Source organism: Bos taurus, chromosome 9, assembly GCF_002263795.3.
Source record: "Bos taurus isolate L1 Dominette 01449 registration number 42190680 breed Hereford chromosome 9, ARS-UCD2.0, whole genome shotgun sequence".
NCBI lineage: Eukaryota > Metazoa > Chordata > Mammalia > Artiodactyla > Bovidae > Bos > Bos taurus.
Window position 1 is genome coordinate 36,939,038 of NC_037336.1, and position 13,336 is coordinate 36,952,373.

Genomic DNA, 13,336 nt, shown 5'->3' on the forward strand with positions numbered 1-13,336 from the left:
CAGTAACATTTCAAACCCAATCTCTAAGCTTTATGCTAATTGCAATGACTCTACACTGATCTTGAAAACAGTCTTGTCTTCTGGCCATCATTAATCCAGAATGTTATTAAGCAACCATTCTCATTAGTGAGTGGTAAAGAAAAGCAGTAACACTAAAGTTTGGAATACTGGTTAGTCCTCAAAATATATACATGCATGATGAAAAGAAAATCTTTTTCATAGTGAGGAAGAAGACATGAGAGAAGCTCAGGAATTAACCAGTTAAATAAAAAGCTTTTTTGCTTTGAGAAAGGAGGGAAACAAGGGCAATCCAGTGGTTTGGGAAATTGTATTGCTTTTTTCTTAAGTAGAAATGGACAGGTGAAAAACACAATCCTCTTTCTACATGAAAAGAGAAAACCAATTCTCAATTTCTCTTCCCCTCTCTCTCTTTTTTCTCATAACTAGTGGTTATTTACCCCTCAGAGTCCAGAACATGGGCTCCTGTAGACATTCTGGCTCCCAGATATCTGACTTTGATTTGTACCATTTCATGCAGGATTTCTTTGTTAACTGAAGAAAGGCAAACAGTCCAGTGCCAAGGAAAAGCAGTAAAGCTCAGAAAATAGATCTAAAGTAAGGTGATACTGAAACAAATAATAATACTTTTAAAAGCCAGAATAGTATTATAAACTATTATCATACACTTTCCCCACCCCACACCCTGCCCTTGTTTGTTTTTTAAAAAAACTTAGAATAGTTTTATGTGTGTCTACTATTAGGTAATAAATTTTACTCAGGAATTGGTTAAGTTCCAGATCATTCCATTTGCAGTTCTCCTAACTGCCTAGTGATGTTCTCATTTTGGCATTGATTATATGTGGAAATGAAGAAACAATGGGTCAGACTAATAGTTTTTACATAGACAGGCAAAGTTTGGGCAGGTTCCTTAAAAATTCCCTTCAGACTGCGGGAATAGTACAACCAACCACAAAGCCATTCCTGGAATATTTACTCTTGTCCAGCTCTGGAGAATTCTTGGTTGTCACATGGCCTTGGAGAAATGCGTGGTCTTGTTTCTTTGCTTAGGGGCCCCTTCCCATGGTGCCGGCTGCAGCTCTATGCTGACCTTTGATGGATGGTGACACCCATTTCCTGGCTGCCAGCTAACAACATCCTTGACTCTTCTTTGAAAGAAGCAAATCTCAGGGAGTGAATACTCAGCCAAAGGAAGTCAAGAGGAAAGGCAGAGATTGTAACGAAAGGAAAAAGTAAATTTGGTTACTTTGGGAAGAATACTGTAAAGCTGCAGATTCTGATGTATTCCATTTACTGCCAGATAAATGTTCAGAGGTGGGTAGTGTTAGAGAATGTATGATTAGCAAGATCAATCACTTATTTTCTTTAATATGCAATGCTGCATTGCAACTGGCAATGTACTAGGCTTGGAATCAAGAGATCTGGATCTGAGTCTTTGAATAGTTGTTCAAATAATAGTACATATGTCTGAAGATGTGCAGGATATTCTCTCCTCTCTAAGTTTCAAACTCCCCTTGAAGGCATTGATGTGAGACTGGAAATTTGGAAGAGTAGGGGAAAGGGAGAAGTTGCATCGCCTCTATTTGTTCCCCAACCACACAAATGAACGTGTGTGTGTGCATGTATGTGCATGGGCGCGCGCGCGCGCGCACACACACACACACACACACACACAGTGCTTCTGGCAGCCCCTCCAGCATCATTTGCTTATGAAGGTGTTTAGAATAATGCTTGCAGCACAGAATGTGCTCCAATTGTTGTTAGCTATTATTTTTCTTGTTTTATGCACAAAAATGTTTTGGCATTAGATTAATTTGGAAAGGCTGCAACCTCCCTCTGTTTTTCCCATGAGATTTATAATAAACGTGCTAAAGAGTTTTTTTCATTTAAAAAATCAGTTCAACTTTAGTGATTCCAACATTCTCTGAACCTATTTGAACACCAAACTTTCCCCCCTCAAATACACCAAATATTGTCTTGTAAAAGTGGGGTTCTACAGAAGATATTTTAGACAATGACAACCTAGTGAGACATCTGTGGAGAACTGCCTCTTTACTTTCTATATGACCTGAATGGGCTTTTAAGCTTCAATGATCCCCATTTTGGTTTCTTCATGACACTCAGTTTCTGTGGCAGATGCAGTTCAGGGCTACCCTCTATCATCCATGCCCTTGTATGATCCCCTCCTCATGAGTATGGCCAATAGAATATGGCAGAGGTGATGGATTGTCACTCCTGGGGTTATGTTTCATTATGAGACTCCATTTTAGCAGATTGGAGACAGAGAAAGAGACTGTCCCACTGACCTTGAAGAAGCAGTTGCTATGATGTGGCAGGGCAGTGTGAGCAGCTTAGAGGACCCAAGGGCCTCAATGATAGAGCAGATAGGAATCTAATTCTGCCAACAACCATGAGCTTGGAAGAGGATGTTGAGCTCCAGAAAGGAACATGGCCCATCTGACACCTGCATTATGAGACCCTAAGCAGAGGACTCCGTTACACCATACCCAAACTCCTGACCCATGGAAACTGAGATGTAATACATGTATGTCATTTTGAGCTGCTAAATTCAGTAATTCTGTAATTAGAGTAGCAATAGAAAACTAGTATAATTGCCTACCAAAACCCATTCCCCCTGTTTTTTCATTAATAATAAAACCTAAATTTCCTTCAAAATGTCAAGCTGTTCAGAAAAATACTTTACACTCCTGAATCTCTTTGCTGAAAAGGGAACAAAGGGAACATATCTAACCTAGGAGTTCCAAGTGGAAGTCTGATAAGGATTCTTGAAGGCTTGTTTTTCTAATGAAAGGGAAAAATACCCTGGTGTCTCCTTAGTTTTCCCCTTTGAACATATATCCTATGTAGGGAGCTGTGGCAGTCATACTGGGGCCAGGGATACATAGAGGTGACGGCCTTGACCTTGTTGAACCATTTAATCAATACTAGCTTCCGCCTAATTCCATAAATCTTATTATTTGAGAAAAAGAATTTCATGTATTAGTATGTTTAAGCTATGGTTTGTTGGGATTTCTGTTATGGTCGTATAAACACATTCTTTACGGTTAATATACTATATCATTTTAAAAAGAACCAAAAGACACAGACAAAACATCTTAGGACAGTGCCTGCCAGAGCGGCCCTTTCTCCCTCATACATATATGCACGTGTGCGTTTGCTCTCCTGCTTCTCTGCACTTTTACCCTCTTTCAGTCCTCTCTCTCATCCTTGCTCTATCTCCATTCATTTGTTCATTCATTCATGCAGCAAATATTTACTGAGCACATGCTAATTTCTGGTACTGTGCTAGGTCCTGAGGATGCAAACATAAATAAGACACACAGGTTTCCATTTTAACATTTCAGTCCTTGCCTCATTAGAATGAGAAGAGTTTAATGACTGATTGGCTGATAACATTTTAGTATGATTGAGTTCCATCTGCAATCTCAATATGTTTACGAATGAATGATTCTTGATCCAAATTGCCACAATGTCTTTACTCTCAGATACAAAAATCCCAGGTATTAGTGAGCAGATGATGGAGCTTTTCTTGGTGTGGGGTTGGAGGAAATATGTGCAAGCAGATGACTGACCTTGGACGACTTGTTATTAGTAATTTCTGGAGCCTTCCATGTGTTTTCTGATAGCTCTTTCTTATTCTCCACTTACCTGGCCACAGGACATTCTCTTTCTTGTCTTAAGGTACTCAAACCCTGACTCTTTCACCTCCCTTTTGGCTTCAAAATTCTCAGAAACATATCCTGATTTCAAGTAGATTTTATGTTCTTTACTGCATAACAGTGTTGTTGTACTATGAACCTCTTTATCTGGAAACACCACTATACAGGTCTCTAACTTATTTCTACTTTTGGTGATAATGACTCAAACCAGTAGTGTAACAGTGGAATGCACTCTCTTTGTTAAGATATTTCTGTGCCCTTAACTAATCATTTGCTACTTGTTTCATGTTTATGTGCTTTATTGCCCTTTATATATTGATTTGACCTATCTCAGACCAATTGAAGAGAGAAAGTCTGATGCAATTCCTGTCTTGCTGTATGCTGGAAGAAAATGAATTGTGATAATGGTGGTGATAGACTTTCTCTGAAGCTCTTGGTCACTAGACTTACCATCATTTAGGGTCTAACTAAAATATGCCCAACTCTTCTTTCCAGTACCAATTACAGAATGAAGCAGAAGTAAACCCAAAAGGGCATAAACTGTGTTGGAGATTATTTTTAGTTTGTGAACTTAAGCTAATTAACATTTGAATGGCCCAACCCTGATCATCTTAAAGACAAATAAAAAGGAGAGACTGAGGCACACCATCTGGCTGCCAGGAGGCCACTGTTATCATGGTCAGGAGAATGCACACATAGGGGCTCTGATGTTCTGTTTGCATGTCAATGGAATCAACACCAACCACTCTTTTCCACCTGCATTCAGAATCTATTAAGAAAGACACTCACCCATAGAAGTCAGGCAGTTGGAGCTGGAGAGCAAAATGTCACCCTTATCGCCAAGGCTGCTGCTGGGGTACCTCACGCTTAGTCTGCCAGGGAGGCCGGCTTGCTAATAACCTCAGAGCCTCTGTCAGCTCTGCTTGACTGCAGCCCCTCCTTTCTGGGGCCCACCTGAGTAACACTTACACAGCAGAGCAGGGCAGGCTGACAGATTTTGAAGGAAGAGCATACTCAGACCCTTCTCTCAAACCCACCAACAGAATACTCACTCCTCTTCCCAAGGCAGGAAGCTGAATGGGGCCATAGCTAGGGCGAAGCAAGTGAGGGCAGAGTTGTTTTTATGGAAGATTTTTATATTTTGTTCCTCTTGGATTTTTTGCATTTATTTTGATTTTTAAAAATATTGCATTAAATATTATTTTTCTCAATTATTGAGTTTTTGAGTGCATCCTTAAATTTCTTAATTGAGGTGAGTGCCTCAGTAGCCTTGTCTGAGTCTGAGCCTTGCAAGAAGATAAAAGGGTAAATGGATAGAGACCCTTCCAGATAGAAATATCAGGAGTAGGGACTGTATTCCTATCTGGTCGGATGTTTAGGAGCTTGATCAACTCTATTATCAACTCTACTGTAATTGTGCAGATACTCATAGTCACAGAAACTCTTTTTTCTTTAGTAAATATGTTGGATCTCTGTTGTTATAAAAGGAGAAGCAAAATAAGACAGGTATCGGAGATACTAGAAGATGATTATAATGTTCAGTAAAGCTACCAAATAACATTGGTTCTAATGGGCTTCAGAACCAAGTTGCCCTTTAAAACAAATACTTGATATGTCTTGCTTTTTCCCTAATTAGTATTCAGAAAATATTTGAGTGTGTATCCGAACATTATGAAAAATGTAAACACAGATTTGAACTTGTGGAATTTAATGCATGAATGTGTCCAACTAAGTCTTCAGGCTCTGACCATCAGAGGAACGGCCTGTTCTGTGACAAGTGTGTGCCTGCCTCTGGAACTCACAGCACATTCCAGGAAAATCATATCCTAACTAGTTTGGTTGTTTACTCCAAAGAGGGCATTTTTGCACTTCATTTTTCAACTCTAGTTTGTTTATATTGAGACAAAACATTCTCACACAGGAAGACACTAGACACTCTTTCTCAGTGGAGGGAGCATTCTCTTTTCGGGGTCAGGAACTTTATGTCTGCAAAGTTAATTATCACGAGACTGTAAACCAGGCCTTCAGGCTCCATGTCTGTGTCTCTGACCTTTGCCAAGGGCACAGTGCCACCAGACATACCACAAGATATGCAAAGGACGGAGTCTAACTTGAATAGCCTTGTTAGCTTGTTTTCTGGTGCTAATATGAAGAGTCTCATCATAAACCATTTTGATGCATTTGAGAGAGCTCAGTTCAAAAGGTGAAATCACCTAGTATCAAAAATATTACCTTATTAATGGCCACATCTTAAATTCTTTCACTGGGACCTATAAACATTTAGCCTTTCACGTTTAGACAAGATCTAAGCAAGGCATTGGGCCAGGTTCATCAGTTTTGTAGTCTTATAAGCTTTGACAAATCAAAAACATTATTTCTGATTTATAGTTTACCTTTAGGTAATATCTAATATCATGGCAATTGGATGGGTTTAATCAATTACAAAAGTGTGATGATTCAAAAGAATTATTCTGAGTCTATAGCTTAGTTCTTGGTGGCTTTCACTAACTGACCACCTGGACCTCTGTTGTTCAGTGTGGCAGCACTAGCCATGTGTGGGCTACAGAGCACTTGAAACATGGCTTATCAGAACTGAGATATACTACGAGTATGAAATTCACAGGGGATTTATAGACTTAGTTGATATTTTGATTTTGAACAGTTAAATAAAAATCTATCCTCATTTATAATACCTGTTAACTTAATATTTGTGGCCAATATTCTAGTTCTGTTGGACAGTGCCATTCCTGATGTTTTGGAAGTAAACATCATGGAGAGAGACACTCATATACTTTGTACACTTATACTTCCTTTGAGTATTCCAGAAGCAGCACTAATATACACAAAACCCCTGTGAAGAAGGTAGGAAGTACATTTTACTAATGTTTCAAAAGAGAAAAAAAATAAGTTCGAAGAATGTTGTTATCATGACTGTGATTCACAAATCAGAAAAAGTTTGAGCTCATGCTTCAGAGAGTAAAACATTCAGGGTCAGCTGTTTCATGTATGACTAACTCTTCTTTGGGTCCAGTTTGAAAACAAAAATCTTGGGGGAAGGGTGAAGAGTGCTGTGGACTTGGGAAGTTATGTATAGGTAATAATTTTTACAAAATACCTAACATACAGTCGGTCCTTAACAAATCTTTGCTCAATCAAGAAAAAGGGGCTTGTGAAGTTAGATTACACCAAAGTTAGAATACACAGAAGAACTGTACAAAAAGATCTTCATGACCCAGATAATCATGACAGTGTGATCACTCACCTACAGCCAGACATCCTGCAATGTGAAGTCAAGTGGGCCTTAGAAAGCATCACTACAAACAAAGCCAGTGGAGGTAATGGAATTCCAGGTGAGTTATTTCAAATCCTGAAAGATGATGCTGTGAAAGTGCTGCACTCAATATGCCAGCAAATTTGGAAAACTCAGCAGTGGCCACAGGACTGGAAAAGGTCAGTTTTCATTCCAATCCCAAAGAAAGGCAATGCCAAAGAATGCTCAAACTACCACACAATTGCACTCATCTCACATGCTAGTAAAGTAATGCTTAAAATTCTCCAAGCCAGGCTTCAGCAATACGTGAACCGTGAACTTCCAGATGTTCAAGCTGGTTTTAGAAAAGGCAGAGGAACCAGAGATCAAATTGCCAATATCCTCTGGATCATCAAAAAAGCAAGAGAGTTCCAGAAAAACATCTATTTCTGCTTTATTGACTATGCCAAAGCCTTTGACTGTGTGGACCACAACAAACTGGAAAATTCTGAAAGAGATGGGAATACCAGACCACCTGACCTGCCTCTTGAGAAACCTATATGCAGGCCAGGAAGCAACAGTTAGAACTGGACATGGAACAACAGACTGGTTCCAATTAGGAAAAGGAGTACGTCAAGGCTGTATATTGTCACCCTGCTTATTTAACTTATATGCAGAGTACATCATGAGAAATGCTGGGCTGGAAGAAGCACAACCTGGAGTCAAGACTGCCAGGAGAAATATCAACAACTTCAGATATGCGGATGACACCACTCTTATGGCAGAAAGTGAAGAGGATCTAAAAAGCCTCTTGATGAAGGTGAAAGAGGAGAGTGAAAAAGTTGGCTTAAAGCTCAACATTCAGAAAACGAAGATCATGGCATCTGGTCCCATCACTTCATGGGAAATAGATGGAAAAACAGTGGAACTAGCGTCAGACTTTACTTTTTGGGGCTTCAAAATCACTGCAGATGGTGACTGCAGCCATGATATTAAAAGACGCTTACTCCTTGGAAGGAAAGTTATGACCAACCTAGATAGCATATTGAAAAGCAGAGACATTACCTTGCCAACAAGGTCCGTCTAGTCAAGGCCCTGGTTTTTCCAGTGGTCACGTGTGGATGTGAAGGTTGGACTGTGAAGAAAGCTGAGTGCCGAAGAACTGATGCTTTGAACTGTGGTGTTGGAGAAGACGCTTGAGAGTCCCAACAGACTGCAAGGAGATCCACCCAGTCCATCCTAAAGGAGATCAGTCCTGGGTGTTCACTGGAACGACTGATGCTGAAGCTGAAACTCCAATACTTTGGCCACCTCATGCGAAGAGTTGACTCACTGGAAAAGACCCTGATGCCAGGAGGGATTGGGGGCAGGAGGAGAAGGGGATGACAGAGGATGAGATGGCTGGATGACATCACCGACTCGATGGATGTGAGTTTGGTAAACTCTGGGAGTTGGTTTTGAACAGGGAGGCCTGGCATGCTGCGATTCATGGGGTCGCAAAGAGTTGAACACAACTGAGTGACTGAACTGACTGACTGACTGAAGTTAGATTAAAAGCCTCCTGTTGCCAAATTACAATTGGCTGTACTGAGGGCCATGGCACAGTATGACAATTCAGCATCTCCTTACAGTAACAGTGGTCCCCATTTTACCATGGCATGGCTAGGCTAGGTCCAATGGCAGCCACAGAGTATGGGTTCACTGGCAAACGTCAAACATGAGGAGTCCAGGAAATAGTACTGGGGTGTAGAGTTGTGAGAGAGTAGAAGAGATGAGAGATCAGAGATTGGATGACATCAAGAAAGCATTTAAAATGCATTCTGTGTCAAGGATTCAAAAGGGCTGGGAAGTGAGGCTTCAAACTGATGAGTTGCAGGTTAATGGAAGAGCCACTTGCAGAGGTCAATGTAGGCACAGCACCTTGAACCTAATGGAAGAGTAGGTGCCGTGAGCTGAACTCTGGGAGGCAGAGCCTGGCTCAGCCAGGTCCTCTGGTCCACTTCTTGCCTGAGCAGTTAGTGGTTCTGGGTCATGTGCAGATTTGAATGTTCCAATGTCACTAGGATCTGACATCACTTGATGGCAGATTGGATGAGAGAGAGGCTGAACTTAGGTTCTGACAAACCTACTGGTTCAGGGTTTTACCATCCAAGATGTAAGCCAGGCTGCTTTAGTTGCTCAGCTGTGGTTCTGGATTAGAGGGAAAGGAGCAGAAGTGAGGGGCTTTGATACTCTCATGACTCTTTTCACCGCTGATTAAGAGAGCAAAATTCTCCTTTTTCCATATTATTAGATACTCAGCACAGGCTACTAGGTGATCCAGATGTGTGGTAGCGTGCCAAGTATTGTCAGTCACTCTAGTCACGTCCAACTGCTTTGTGATCCCATGGACTGTAGCCTGACAGGCTCCTCTGTCCATCGGATTTCCTAGGCAAGAATACTGGAGTGGATTGCCATTTCCTCCTCCAGGGGATCTTCCCAACTCAGGGACTGAACCTTTGTCTCCTGCATTGGCAGGCGGGTTCTTTACCACTGAGCCATCTGGGAAGCTCTAGATGTGTGGTTAAATACTCCTTTTTTTCTTTTTGGTCTTGGCTACTTGGAGGAACAAAAACAAAAGAAGATATTTGTCTTGTTTTATCATATGCAAGGACTATCTGCTTTTACTAGAAACAATTATCAAATAAGCTTAATTGAACTGATCTTGCCTCAAAATAACTGTAGAATAATAAACTTGAAAGCTATTTTATTTAACTTTGATACTGTAATATCTATACAATATCCAACAGACCAATGTTTTTATGGATCTCATCATGTGATCCTAAATTGGATTGAAATAATGACTTTGATGCCTTATTGATTTTTTCTTCCAGTTTTATTGAGATATAGTTGATAAATAGCACTGTGTAAGTTTAAGGTACACTGTTGTTCAGTCACTCAGCTATGTCCAACACTTTACAATCCCACGGACTGGACTACAACACACCAGGTTTCTCTGTCCTTCACCATCTCCCAGAGCTTGCTCAAACTCATGTACATTGAGTCGGTGATGCTGTGCAACCATCACATCCTCTATCATTCCCTTCTCCTGCCTTCAATCTTTCCTAGCATCAGGGTCTTCACATCAGGTAGTCAAAGTATTGGAACTTCATCCTCAGCATCAGTCCCTCCAATGAATATTTAGGATTGATTTCCTTTAGGTTGACTGGTTTGATCTCCTTGCAGTCCGAGGAACTCTCAAGAGTCTTCTCCAACACCACAGTTCAAAAACATCAATTCTTTGGTGCTCAGCATTCTCTATGGTCCAACTCTCACATCCATACATGGCTACTGGAAAAACCATAGCTTTGACTATATGGACCTTTGTCTGCAAAATAATGTCTCTGTTTTTTAATATACTATCTAGTTTTGTCATAGCTTTTCCTCCAAGGAGCAAACACTTTAATTTCATGGCTGCAGTCCCTATCCACAGTGATTTTGGAGCCCAAGAAAATAAAGTCTGTCACTGTTTCCATTGTTTCCCCCTCTATGTGCCATGAAGTGATGGAACCAGATGCCATGATCTTAGCTTTTTGAATGTTGAGTTTTAAGCCAGTTTTTTCACTCTCCTCTTTCACTGTCATCAAGAGGCTCTTTAGTTCTTCTTCACTTTCTGTCTTAAGGTTGGTGTCATCTGCTTATTTGAGGTTATTAATATGTCTCCCTACAATCTTAATTCCAACTTGTGCTTCATCCAGCCTGGCATTTTGCATGATGTACTCTGCATAGAAGTTAAGTAAGTGGGGTGACAATATACAGCCTTGATGTACTCCTTTCCCAGTTTGGAACCAGTCCTTTGTTCCATGTCCAGTTCTAACTGTTGATTCTTGATCTGCATACAGGTTTCGCAGGAGGGAGGTAAGGTGGTCTGGTATTCCCATCTCTTTAAGACTTTCCCTCAGTTTGTTGTGATCCACACAAAGGCTTCTGGCATAGTCAATGAAGCGGAAGTAGATGTTTTTATGGAATTCTCTTACTTTTTCTGTGATCCAGTAGATGTTTACAATTTGATCTCTGGTTCCTCTGCCTTTTCTAAATAGAGCTTGAACATCTGGAAGTTCTCAGTTCATGTACTTCTAAAGCCTCGCTTGGAGAATTTTGAGCACTACATTGCTAGCATGTGAGATTAGTGCAATTGTGCAGTAGTTTGAGCATTCTTTGGCATTGACCTTCTTTGGGATTAGAATGAAAACTGACCTCTTCCCATCCTGTGGCCACTGTCGAGTTTTCCAAATTTGCTGACATATTTAGTGCAGCACTTCAACAGCATCATCTTTCAGAATTTGAAATAGCTCAGCTGGAATTCCATCACCTCCACTAGCTGTGTTCGTAGTGATGCCTCCTAAGGTCCACTTGACTTCTGACTCCAAGATGTCTAGTCTAGGTAAGTGGTCACACCATCATGGTTATCTGGGTCATTAAAATCTTTTTTGTATAGTTCTTCTGTGTATTCTTGCCACTTCTTAATCTCTTTTGCTTCTGTTAGGTCCATACCATTTCTGTCCTTTATTTTGCTCATCTTTGCTTGAAATTTTCCTTCAGTATCTCTAATTTTCTGGAAGAGATCTCTATTCTTTCCCATTCTATTTTTTCCCCTCTATTTCTTTGCATTGTTCACTTAGGAAAGCTTTCTTATTTCTCCTTGCTGTTCTTTGGAACTCTGCATTCTGATTGGTATATCTTTTGCCTTTTGCTTCTCTTCTTTTCTCAGCTATTTGTTAGGCCTCTTCAGATAACCATTTTGCCTTTTTTTGCATTTCTTTTTTGGGGATTGTTTTGATCACCACCTCCTGTATAATGTGACAAACTTCTTTCCAAAGTTCTTCAGGCTATCTGAAGAACTCTGTCTATCAGATCTAATCCCTTTAATCTATTCTTCGCTTCCACTGTATAATCATAGGGTATTTGATTTAGGTCATATTTGAATGACCTAGTGGTTTTCCCTTCTTTAAGTATATATACGGTATAATCATGATGATTTACATACATCATGATTATCACAGTAAGTTTAGTAAACATCCATCATCTCATATAGAAATAAAATTAAAGACATAAAAATTATCTTATAATGAGAATTCTTAGGATATACTCTTAATAAGTTTCATATATAATATATGTAATGTTAATTATATTTATCATGTTGTACATTGTATCCCTGAACTTTCCCAGTGGCCCAGTGGTAAAGAATCTGCCTGCAATGCAGCGGTGGCAAGAGACGCAGATTTGATCTGGGTCAGGAAGATTCCCTGGAGGAGGGCATGGTAGCCCATTCCAGTGTTCTTTCCTGGAGAATCCCATGGACGGAGGAGTCTGGCAGGCTACAGTCCATAGGGTCACAAAGACTTGGACACTACTGAAGTGACTTAGCACACGCATGCACGCATACACATTGTATCCCGCATGCTTGTTTATCTTATAAATGGAAGTTTGTACCCTTTCGTGCCTTACTGACTTTGACTAAATAGTAAAATGAACAGTTTAAGCAGTAGTTGTTTAAGAGATGTGACCACCTTGTTGCTCTGTGGGAACACATGGGGTCTTTATGCCATTCTTATTGATTTGAAATCGAATTTGTGACTCATATTAGTCTAACAACTGCTCTGGGACCATCATTAATGACTTAGTAATGGAGTTCAAATCAGAAGCAGTACTTTTTGTTTTCTCCAAGAATCTGAATTATACCTTCCTCCTAAATAATTTGCATGCAGACTCGGTCTTTCTTAAAAAGATGGACTTGTCCTACTGCATTACTAGAAATGTGACAAGTTATAAAAATAGATACAGATCTGAGATTCTGCCACAATTTTCCTCAGTACTGGATTTATATCAAAAATGGACCTCTTCAAACTTTTGGTTACGGAACATCTGAACAAGCACAAATACTTCTACAACCCATAATTGCCAGTTTGGACCATAAAAAATGTATGGCTTTTTGTGGATTAAAGACTTAGATTTCAATACTGACTCTCCCCAACCTCCACTGCAAAATCCAGCAGTCTTATAAATACAACATAAATCCACATGCACTATAATTATTGTGGTCAATTATGCTAAACCAAGCACATAGTTTTTCCTCAAACATTTTCATAAGCAAGGAAAAAATTGCCTTCACAACTCATTTTTAGAGATGGGCTAACAAGTTCGGGTCATTTGAGAGCTGACTCACTTTTCTTTTTTGTCTCTACACTTAAGCCATGTTCACGTTTAGAGGAACCTAACTAAACTAGCTTTCTGTTACCTTGATTGGGACCAGATGAAAAGAGACTGAAAACAGGTCAGGGTTTTTACATCCTGAGGACATCTTTATAATAAGCAAACCCCTTGTAGTTTATGACCAGATACCTTCTCA

At 40.0% G+C, this 13,336-nt stretch overlaps 1 protein-coding gene across 10 annotated transcripts in view; it reads left to right on the forward strand.

The window, feature by feature from the left end:
- Positions 1-13,336, forward strand: part of LOC104969531 (uncharacterized) — a 238,519-nt gene that overhangs the window by 49,436 nt on the left and 175,747 nt on the right. For 8 of the 10 annotated variants that reach the window (XM_059890150.1, XM_059890151.1, XM_059890155.1 and 5 more), the window contains exon 1: positions 1-13,336. This exon is cut by the window's left edge and continues 49,436 nt beyond it; it is cut by the window's right edge. The exons of the other annotated variants lie outside the window; for them this stretch is intronic. The gene's annotated coding sequence lies outside the window, so the exon portion shown is untranslated. 10 annotated transcript variants of the gene reach the window in all.